This window comes from Theobroma umbraticum, unplaced genomic scaffold (assembly GCF_002168275.2).
Source record: "Theobroma umbraticum cultivar Fairchild unplaced genomic scaffold, ASM216827v3 scaffold_204.0, whole genome shotgun sequence".
NCBI classification, from domain to species: Eukaryota; Viridiplantae; Streptophyta; class Magnoliopsida; order Malvales; family Malvaceae; genus Theobroma; species Theobroma umbraticum.
This window is the reverse complement of record NW_018397267.1, coordinates 6,620,177-6,632,583: the sequence shown is the minus strand read 5'-3', so window position 1 is coordinate 6,632,583 and position 12,407 is coordinate 6,620,177.

Below are 12,407 nucleotides of genomic sequence, written 5' to 3'. Positions count from 1 at the left end.
TTTTTACATAGATTAAGAGAAAAAATATTCAAAATTCAAAACTATATTCAAATACTATTTAAAGGTTTCTCTCTTCTTCACTAAAAATGAGTTTAATGTCAAATATATAGTTTTCTCTTTTCTTTTATTTCTTGGAAATTGAAGCATTATGGTCCGATTACCTGCTATATCAATAAAATCTAATACTATTATTACTATGCAAAGTTTGAGAGCTATTTCTTTTTTATATAAATTTTTATAATTTTAATATCTGAAATTGTATATTGTATATAAGTTTGAAGCAGGTTTGTTCTATTTTAATTTATTAGGTAATTGAAGATGACATAAATATCTTTTATGATAATTTTAACTAAAATTAAAATTTATATAATTTATTTTGACAAACGGATTACCAAACAACTTTAAATTTTAAAAGTTATTTTTTTAAAGAGCTTTGCAACGGCTTTTAAATTAATAAAAAAGGTTAAACCAAATAGGTTCTTAGTCTTTATATTAAACATTTTTGTTCAATTTAACCTTTACGAAGTGACATAATTTTTTTTAATTTTTTTTTTCAATTTGTTATGTTAACATTGTCACGTAACTGTGCCATGTCATCATTCAATGCATGTAATACTATCACATCAATATATCAAAATATCATGACATTATCGTGTCATTATATTAAAACCCATCACGTCAGCTTTAATGTCATCACTTCTAACAACAAAATGGGTGGTTATAAAGGAAATGATTAGATTGTTTTAATTTTTAAAATTGAAAGATTAAATTAATTAAATTTTGAGTATATGAATTAAATTGATAAAAATGCATGGGTATAAGAACTATTTAGATATTTTGACCTTAGAAATTATATAAACATATTCCGACTATTACAGCATATTCTTGTTAACGTTTGATTGGCCGGTAAACCTTGGTGTAAATTACCTTGAAGGTTTCAAATGCACTGGATTCCAACTGAGAAGCATGCCGATTTTTGACAGGGTTAGAAAAATCGGGGACTGAGGTTTGACTACGTAGGCCCGCACGTGGACAAACGACAACTGTAAAATAAAAAATACTTTTATAGACAAAAAAAAAGAGGAATCACAAGCTACGGAGAACCTGGAGCGTACGCCAAAAGATACCCAACCCAAACCCAAGATATCCAAGAGATTAAGGCATATTTATTTATTAAAGTACGATTTCATTTCTTTGTCTTCTTTTTGCTATCTTTTGGTCGGATTTCCCACAACATAAAATGGGGAAAGTAGGGTTAATCACAATAGTTAACTCATTTAATTATAATGAAAATTGTGAATGAATCCTTAAGGTAAAGCTTTTAGTGGGATACCAGAATTCATCTTAGACAATAAAGGAGAAGATTGATGGTTGTTTGAGAGGGAGAGAAATGTCTTCATATCACACAAACTTCTCGATGCAAACAAATTTAATAGGATGCTAAGACACATATTAACTATCAAATTCTCTAATACTGACACCCACCACCCACACCAAACTTGGAAAGAACAGATTGCAGCATTTAGAAGGGCGTTGTTGTCTTGCATTTAAGAAATGTGGAGCAAGTAAGATCAGTTTCCTGTACTAGGTCTTAAAGAAAATGACGATAGACAGCCTTGTAACAAGAAAACCTACTCTCAGCCTTGTTTTAAAAATGGAACCACAAGAAACTGTGGGTCCCAGTGTCCACATCATGTGCATCATTGCATGTGCTTTTAGCTGGAAACTTGTTTCCTGTGACCTAAGATTTTTGTAACTTTTCTCATATGATATCATTTTTGTCTATGGCCTGTTTTTTGGGTTAATGGAATTATGAACCAAACCTGAGACAATTGGTTGAACAAAGATAATCATTTGCCCTAAAGGTCGTTGTAGTAAGTAGAAACAAATAATCCAGACTGGATTTGTAGTGCTAAAGAATAAGCTGAGGAAGGGGGGGGGGGTTGTGGAGGAGGATTTTTATTATTTATTATCTGTATCTGCAAATCCTAATGTGTGATTTTGGTGTTTCTCTGCTCGGGGGGGCAGGGTGGTCCCCACAAACCTTGGATCTTGTCTTGAGGCTTTTATGTTTTGCATGCGAGGCTGGAGCGGCCCCTGTTCTGGGCAAACATGTGGCCACAAGGCAAATGAAGTGAAGGAGTAATGACCTTTGCTTGCCTGCGGAGGGTTTAGGGTTAACAGACAACTTTGTCAGAAAGTTGCAATAACTTTTTTAAAATCGATGGTACACTTGATGATGGTTTGATTTGAGGGTATCGTTCCAATGTCCATGATTACCAATAAACTTTCATCTGAATGCAATTAGCCACTCCATTTTCATTTTATCCTTTGCTAGGAAAAGGTTGTTAAGTTTGGTCTTTCCTCAGTTTACGCATCATTCCCTAGGGGCAATGCCTGCCAGGTATCATTTACATTTCATTGGATTTGGATGTTATGGAGCAATTCGTACATGCTTCCTACATTTTCAGTAACGAGTCCTAAAGTTTTTGCTGAAACCCAGATGAGAGGGCTGTCCTGAACAAAATGGATTAGCATCAGATCAAGTCATCTTTTGCAAAAGGTCAGGGCCTATTCTTTGAATTGCAAGAGTATGCATTGGACTATGTAGGTATTTACACTTTCTAACATTTTAATATTTGGACTCCAAAGTCCAGACCTTTCAAAGGGCCTTGTTCGGATTGCAATTTGCAAGCCTTAGATTCATGGGCTCTCTCCTTTTGAAAAAGTTATGTCCTTGCATCGCACCCCATAGATTGCCAATAAACAAATGCTGTTAAACAGATTTTTTCAAAAAAAAAATTGAAGAAAAATCTTCATTTATTTATATATACTTGTTTCGGGTGGGTGAAAGTGATTGGGGTGGTGCGCACTTTCCATCTTTGCTTTGAAATGACATGGTTAATTATCACTACTTGGATTAAGCAAAAGTGGAAGACAGGTATGTGATTGTCTCAACAGAGAGTAAAACTCAAAAGGTAAAACTTTCCAGTAAAAGAAAAGATACAAAGTCCTAAAGTTGTAAACATAACAAGCAATGTGACAGTTAAAATGAGGTAGCCCTTGCCCCCTTGCTATTGACTTTTAAAGCCAGCTTGGTGCTAGCAAGCCAACAAAGATGCACAAGTCTTCAACAAATTAATATCTTCTTTTCAAACAAGGTCTTCCTCTTGAATGCTCAAATCATCAACAAACTAACATACATATATATATATATATATATATATATATTGCAAGAGGGTCCTTGAGATGACCCTTGCTAAAGTTTGAGGGATAGAATTATCATGTTGATACTAATGTAGGGCGAGGGTGTACAACCATATCAGTCAAGCAGTTCACAACTCAATCAAAACATTGCTCCAACTTGTTCCCTCAATGAGTTGAAGTCAAGCCTAGGCCAAGACTTTCCATTGTCAAGCAATGCAGGTTAATTGCTAAAAAAAGTGTTGAAATTTCGTTCCAATCCACTTAAAGCTCAAGGCTTAAATGGGTTTAAACCAAATCTGAATGCATCAAGGGAGGTCGACGTGTTTTTGCGGCCTCACTAGTTTCCATTTTTAGGATATATGGGCAGTTGGGAGTTGTGACGGCCATATACATAATTTGTGCTTTGATCCTCTTCTGCAGGCCTTATGAAACTGTACCAAACCAACTTTTCCATGTTGTCCAAATTAAACTTATCCACGTTTTTTTTTTGGTTTAAATTATAGACCTTTTTATGATCCATCTCTTTCTTCTTTAGATATTTTTTAAGAGAAGTAAATGTCAATGTAACACTGACTTTACGAATTAAATAATAATAAGAGCACATTTTTTTGAATAATTGGTCATGGTTTAGTAAAACCCTGTTGCTTTGTAGCATATGCCATCATCAATACTTGAAAATTTTTTATGTTGCAGCAAAGTTCGTGGTAGGTAATTTCCACATAGACACCAATGTTTTTACTCTTGAGTATTTTTTTCTAAAAAAAAAAAAAATTGGTGAATAAATTATGTACTACATATGACAAAGTTTAAATTGATGTTGCGGCAAGTGCTTATTGCGTAGTAGGTAAATTCCACATAAGCACCAATGTTTATAACGAATAAATTACTTATAACATATGAGAAATTCAAGAAGAATAAATAATTCAAAGTTTATATATAGTACCTTCTTTTTCAGAAAAAAAATAAAGAAAATATAAACAAATTAAAACTAAAAGACCTTCATATTTTTGCATCTTAAATAATACTTACTACATGCAATAAACTTATCCTTTAACTTGTTTAAATGTGTGTATGAAAGGAGACAAAGCATATATCTTCAAATAAAAGGACAAAAGTGTGTTTTTCTTGGTGTATAAATTTAAGAGAAGAGATTTGTGTACACCTATTCGGAACATTCTTTTTGAAAGTTTATCTCTTTTGTCACGTCTTTTCCTCCTTTCTGTCATCAGCAGTCCAAATGTCAAAGCAATGGGGCTTCGTATACAAATGTCTAAAGCAGACGAAAAGATAAAGGAAAAGAGTTCTGATGGTTAGGAACAAAAGGCTTAAAATCATTGTACCATGGCATATTTTTTCCCCTCTTATGAAATTATATAATAGAACAAATATAATTTAAACGGCGAATAATGCGTTCACACTTATCATTTCCGAGCATATGGGCTTTTTCTCGATTAGTAAAGGCAATAGGCTATGTGGTAGATAGTTGACAAGAAAAGCACTTTGATAATCGAGAAATGCCGCTGTCATTGTACCTTGTTCTAAGAATATTTGATGCAGATTTTACATTTAAAATTTGGGGTTTAGCATCATTGTATAGCCCTTGCAATAGTGATTTTGTTTCCTTTTGATGTGTATGGATAGAGCAATAATCACGACTTTTGATACATGGGTTGGAAATCGAAACACTTAAAATGTTATATGAATTATAAGTTTGTGTAACATGCTTATTCTTTTAAATGCATAGGATTGAATATTGGATTATAAAAAGTAATTTCTCTTTTATTATATAATATTTTATCTTCTTATCTCAAATTCGAGTTTGAAAGTTACAAATGTTGGGTGCCTTTCGTAACATCACATATGCATTATAGAATATAGACAAATCTCAAATACTTGGCATAGTCTTTTGTAAAATGATTAGTTTTTGTAGCATGCATATATGTGGATTCTTAAGAGATCATAAACTTAATCTTTAAAAGGAAATGCTGATCCCATCGCTTTGATTATAGGGGTGACTCCATGCCTCATTTTTCCATTCTCACATCAATTAAGACTTTTGTTTTTATATGAAAAAAAAAATGGATTGAGAAAAATAAAGTATGATATGGAATCAAGGGGGAATACGACATAAAGGTAGTGTGGTGTGGGTGGGGAGGAAAGGGAAAACATCTACCTCAGCCTACCCCTAACTACAATTAATAAACGGATTGTAGTTTTATTAGAAGGAAAATGAGTATTTTCCCTTTTGGTTTTCAATATAAGTAGATTCAAACATAGGCTAAACGCATGCTTCTTACTCTCATTAACGTTGACGGCCTGCATTTATTGAACTCAATAGTGAGTTTGTGCCATTAAGTAATTGTCTTAAAGCTTTTCTTTATCCGATTACCCAAACTCGTAATATTAATGGTGACATCTGATTGTTCGTATTAGTAATTAGTCACTGCCAAGTATCAACATCTACATATGACTGATGTGCTCCTTATCTGCAGAATGTAATTATGCAAGTGTTGGCCAAGTAGTGCTCCATGTGCAGCTGGTGGGCAATGAATGAATCATGTTGTTAATAAGAAATAAGGCAAATTCTCAAGCCGGAATATGCATGCTTTTATTAAAAATCACATCCTTAAAACTTTCCAATATAGCAATTAGCACCACCAAAGCAGTGGTTTAGAATTCAACCCAGAATGAAGAGTTTATCATTTGATAGAAAATATTCTTGACTGCTTCATTCTTCATTTTGTAAGATTTGCTTAAAGAATTTTTATGTGACTGTTAACCAATGAAATGCCACGTATATGCGTTACAAGATCTCGTAACCATTATTTAATCATTGGAGTATCTATGCGCATGCTTGTGAAAAAAAAAACGCTTAATTCTTCTAGTTAGTATAATCTTGATTTAATCTAGAATCAAGACAGTTCATATGGAGAGATCATTATTAAATTCAAAGTAAGTAGACCCTTAATCCCTAATTGAAAAGGATTCTTAACTAATATAATTGGTTTGAGAATAAAATAAGTAACCCCCTTTGCGGAGAAGATGTACCTTCTTCTGGAAGAGAAACCCTATGTATGCATTGCATCATGGGTACAAAATAGTTTATTCCTTCAACCAATAATAATGGACAAAAGAGGCTTTTGAATGGTGGTTGTTATCAACATCTTGCTTTTTAGCTAGCAACTCGATGCTTCTAATTATCACAATCATACTCCCCCAATTAAACAATCATAATCCATTTTGTAGTAGTTTCTTGCCGCCCAAATTTAGACCTTATCATTTATTTCTGTAGACTTTTTGAAGTTTGCTTTAACCATCTTGGTGTTATACATGGAGAGGGTGCTCCATCAAGACATGATCTACTTATTTTCATCATATTATAAAATATATATATATATATATATAATAAAAGTAATTCTTCTATTTTGTTTGAGAAATCTGTCTATAAGGTCCTCATATTGTAAAACAAAAGCTATAATACTAGTAATCTTGCAAAAACAATGTTGATTTTAATAAATTGAAAGAGGAAAGGGTCGAATCCGGAAGTGGGTCCAAGAAGGGATATTGGACATAGTAAAATAGCGGCGCATGGAAAATAATATGCAAAGGGAAACAAAGAGAAGACAGAAAAGAAAAGCCATTAAAAGGACAGTGATGGGGCAATGAATGAAGTGAAGAAAAAAAATTTGGTAAAGGGCAGAGGGGAGATGTAAGGGAATGAATCCAAAGTGAAAGTGTGATCAACGCACATTTACATAAAGGACGAGGCTTTTGGTGGGGTCTCTGCCTATAAAGCAAGCAAAAGTTGAAGCAAGAAAGATATGGTTGTAGTCTGCTGTTTTTATGGTTGGTGCCTCTTGTGGAACATTTCCACGTTTTGAAACGTGTTTTTATTAAATTATAAAATTAAAATAAAACCAACCCAAAGGGAGCGAGGCAGCGCATTGTAGCAGCAGCAGCGGCACACGCAAATGCCACTGCCCAAAACCAACCAAGCAACTTCCTTTGAGGAATTGCCAAATGCATGAGAGATAGACGGGTGGCCCAATAAGGGGAAGAATAGGGAGTGGCTTTGATGTGGAGAGCACAGAGGAATTCCCGCCACATCAACAGAGATTCCTTCCTGTTGGGTCACCTGGGATGGGAGCATATTTTGTACCATTATTATATTATAAATATCAATGATTTAAAACTATGTAAAAATTTATCAAAATATTTTATGGAATCCAAGCTTATAAGTAGTATATCTCTATATAATTTTTTATCATATAATTAAATAGTTGAAGATCATTATAAAAAAAATTTGCAAGTGAAATGATCCTTCCTGAAGTTGGGAGAGGAATGTTTGGGTTGATGTTGCTTTCTATTTATAATTTTTTTTTTCAATTATGGGGCACATGGGATGTTCATCTGTAGTGGAATTATTGATGGACAGGACAAATTTTGTCATTGAATTCTATCTGTGATAGTATTCTTTTTTAGGGAAATCTTTCATGGCACAACTTAGCTTTTCTAGTGACGGAAAACAAATTGTATTTCAGACTATGATATAAGCCACATTTAATTAGGGAGCTCCATTCATAACTTTTAAAAAAAGAAAAATAGCGAAAGATATTATTAATAAAACAAATGCTTAGCAGCGTTAACAAGACAGCACAAGTCTGACAGATGAAATAAAATAAAAAAAAAAACCTACCATCAAAACCAAAACACAAAAGGAGATTCATTCATGAATTTTACTTCGTATAATTCACAAAGATATGTGCAATTGAGAGGCTAAGGATTTGTTCTTTTTTTTTCTTTTTGTCAAAATTTAGACATTCATCGTGTTGTGACACAGATGAGAAGAAAAAAATAATTATTTTATATTTAAATATTTAATTTATTAATTGATATATAATTTTTTATTTAAAGAGTATGATTGAAATTTCTCTTCTCTCAATTAAAACAATTACTTTCTCAAGCAGTGTTCTATCATTATCATTATGGTTCAAGAAACCTATCAATCATTTCCAAGTTTATTCGAGAGAAAAATCTATTTTCTGTTGCACTATTTTTTTTTTGTTTCCTTATTACACACATAAGCCATTTTTGTCAATAAGATATAAGAGAAAGAAAAAGGTTATAAACGTGTTTCCTTCATAGATTTAACATTTTGACTAAATTTTTCCCAAAGACAGTTTATGTTTGTTTTTCTTTCTGTTCCAACTTTTCACAACTCACAATTGTTAGTATACACCCTAATATATAGAAATTCAATTATAAAAGAAAAAAATTAAAGGAAATAATATTTGAGAGTGAAATTAGGGAAAAAAAAAGAGAGAGATTGTATCAACTAATGCTTAATAAGCTTTAAGATCTCTATCAATTATTGATTCCCAAATTAATTGGAGAACATATGTATACGCTTGCGCCTATATTTTCCTTGTTTCCTAACGATACACATTAATCATTTTGTGTCAAAAAGAGAAATCTACAAGTTATAGACATACTTGCTTGACTAGGCTTCCTTCACCAACGTACACCCTAGATTTTTTTATCTCTTGGACTAAATTTCCAAAACCAGATTTATATTTCTTTTTTGGTCTATGTTCCTACTTTTCACAACTAGCAACAAACAAGCATATCATTAATGTACATATTACTGAATTTAATTTTAAATTTATAAATAAAAATCGTTTTTCATATCAAAGACACGTGTTTTTTTATTAAAAATATAGACTGTAATGCATATTTATCAACAGGCGTTTAAGAGAAATGATATAGAAAATGCAAATATAGTAATATTTTTTGAATAAAATTGGATGGTGTAATGTTCAATATAACAAATTAAGCAACAAATACCATATTCAATAAAAAATGTGTAATTCAATATTAATATTATTGAGAGATTATCACCGATACTCCGACCAAAATTCATCACCCATCAAACTTAAATTATGTCAGTCATCCAAACCAAACCAAAAGATAATATAAGAAAAGAAAAAGAAGAAATCTTGATTGCCTGCTTGCCTTGTTGGCTTGGTCCCAGCTCCTATCACATATCAAGGCCAGAAAATCAGCATCCTTAATCAGACGGTCAGGATTGTCCCATCAAACAGAGTCCATGATTAGACCGGTCACTTTAGTGCGCCTTATCTAATTTCCGATTAATTTTATTTGGTTTGTCATTGGACAAACTATCATTACCACCACTGACCAAATCCTCTCTCTCTCTCATATCAAAAAAGCTCAACTGTTGTTGACATGACGTTTACTTCACGAGCTGTTTCCTTGTTTAAACACTGTACCCTTCATCATCACCGTTGATAGTGGTATCAACAGTAGCTGATCTTTAATCTGAGGCTTGATGGGATCTTTCTGTTGAAGATTGTGCACAGATCGTGAAATATATTGGTAATGTACGGTCATATCGTGCGTTTGATAATGGTGGGAGCATTTAATAGTGTACTGCCTGATTGCATCAAATAAAATAAAAGCCAAAATTCCAGATTCCCCCGTCACGGGCCTCCCTGGGCAGTAACCTTCTCACTTCTGTTTCTGTAACAATTGTGTGGACTCTTATAACTTGACTGTAAATAATTAACTTACCAAAACATCCTTTTTGTATGGTAAATGATCAACACCAGTAAAGGTTGTGTGTCTGACCTATGAGCATAGCATTCTACAATCCTGTAAGATTTGAGTTATTGATTTTTTTTTTCAAATCGAATTAAATCTAGGATGAATCAAATGATTTTTCGAATTAAGATCAGTTTTGTAAATTCTATAATTAAAAAAAAAAAACTGAGAGCTTTCGATACTCGGTTAACGCGTTCTGTCTTCAAGTACGTTTTGAGTTTCGCAACACTAATTTCTGATAAAAAAGTTTTATTAAAAAAAACTTATATTATGGGGCTGTACGTAATAATACCGCCGACTGGCAAAGAGGATGAGCCGTTAAATGTCGAACATGTTGGGTGGTCGGAGGCCAAAAGCATCACGAGCCCCTCACCCTATGGTTGCAAGAGTGGAGGGACAGTGACTCAGTGGCCCCCAAGATATGATACTTTATTCATCTGACACGTGTCACTCCAACATAACGTTAGTCCCCCCCACAACCTTTTTTAAAACCCCTTTAAATTCCACGTTTGGTTTCGTTTCCCAGTGCCCAAGCCCAGACCAGCAGCCGACCAGGGTTCAACCCACCCCTACTCACATGTTCGAGGTTTAGCCGAACCACGTGCTTTGGTTGGTTTAACCCCTGTAGCAGTATGCCAGGGTTAAGGTTGTCTCCTTATAGTAAAAGATAAAGTCGCCGAGTTATATTCTTTGGTGACAATAATCATTAGTCTTTTTATTAATGACCACATTACCCTTTTCCAAATATTGATTTTAATTTTTTGATGCTCTATGTTAACTTCAAATAATAGAAGAAAATTGCATTTTGAAATTATTTTAATTAATTAATTAATTTACAAGCTCTTCAAGTTCATGTTTATAAAAAATAATTACATGTTTTATAATTTTTGTTAAGAAATATAATTTTAATTTTTAAATTAGAGGAGATTGAAGAATATTATCAAAAACTCATTTTGTCTTACTTATGGACCAAAGATATAAATTTTCACACCGACCACTTGCAAGTATTCAAAATTGCGGCTTATGAGAAAAATAATGAAAGATTTGTTTTTACATAATAATAGAGAAAGAATTTTTATCTCGAAAATAGTATATTTAAGTGAATTTTTTTTTGTTTGATTACGATATTTACATTACACGTCATTTTCACTTATATACTTTTTATTATTATTTATTATCCAAGACTTCACAGACATAAAGCAAAAAAAAAAAAAATCAATGTTTAACACTTTAACAAAGTTCTTCACTCTTTGTAAATTCTTGATTTATCATTATTGTTTTTTTTCTTGAAAGCAATACATGTTCAATGATTTATTGATTTTTAGTTCCAATTTCAGATTTTCTACTTATGACTTGTGAAAAGACATGATATCCATTAAAATAGAATTTGAAGTCCATAAAAGGGAAAAAAATGGACAATAAAAAAAATACATTAAAGACAAAATCATTTCTCCTATTGAATTGCAAAATAGTCAATCTAGGTATCCCCATGATTGATTTAAGAAGTATTTTATAAGTTCTTCTAATATTTACAAATATTATAATTGCTTGTGCAAAGAAGAAAGTTTGCAATTTCTTTCTCTTCAATTATTTTACTTGAATATATTAATAAAAAATGTTCTAAATTTTACAAGCAAGGACATTAAATAAATGAATACAACATAAAAGGAAGAAGCATGGATAATCAAAAAATACATTTATAAAACAAATAAATCACATCTATAAAGATGGCCAATCCAAATATACCCAATGATTGATTTATCGAGTATTTTATAAGTTGTTATGCTATCTGATAAATAGTTTAATTACTTGTGCAAAATAAGAAAAAGGTAGTATTTTCTTTCTTTCATTTTCTTAAGTTTACTTTATTTTTTGAAAAAAAATTAATACTAATGCTAAAAAATGTCGTCTTTAAATATAACACGCAAGGACATTATAGTCATGCAGTAAAAGTTTGGTTGGTTTGGTTGGTTTGGTGAGCCGCTAAGAACGCTTAGCACTTGGCGATGAGGGCGAGTTTTTTGGTCACGATTATTTAAGAAATGGTTAACCATTGTACGGACAGGCATTTTGTTTGGGGGAAAAATGAAAATCCCATATGCAAAAAGCAACAAAAGAGTGCCTCCTTTAAGCCTGGCTATGATCAGAGTTTTAGCTCAAGCATTGTGTCAGATTCTGTTTGTGTCCCAACACAAATCTCAAGATCGCAAAGAGTAATATTAAGCACGAATCAAACGGTTCTTATCTTATTGGTCAATATTTTTATGTAATCTTTGCCGTTTCTTTCTTAAAACCCCATATGGGGATGTGTGGACGGCAGTAAGAGAAACAGAGGGGGGAGAGAGACCAGACAAGATCATGGGATCTGCATGTTTTTATTGCACCCAGCCCCCTGCAAATATATGGATCATGCAAAATCCTCTGTTTTCCTCTTTCTTTCTTTTTCCTCTTGTAAAAAAAAAACAGAAAAGAAAGAAAGAAATAAATAAAATTACTATAAGAGCTAGCAACAAATCACATCCCATCCATCATTTTCTTGACCTCCTCAAAAGCAACTCCTGTTTTGAATTAAGCCTAAA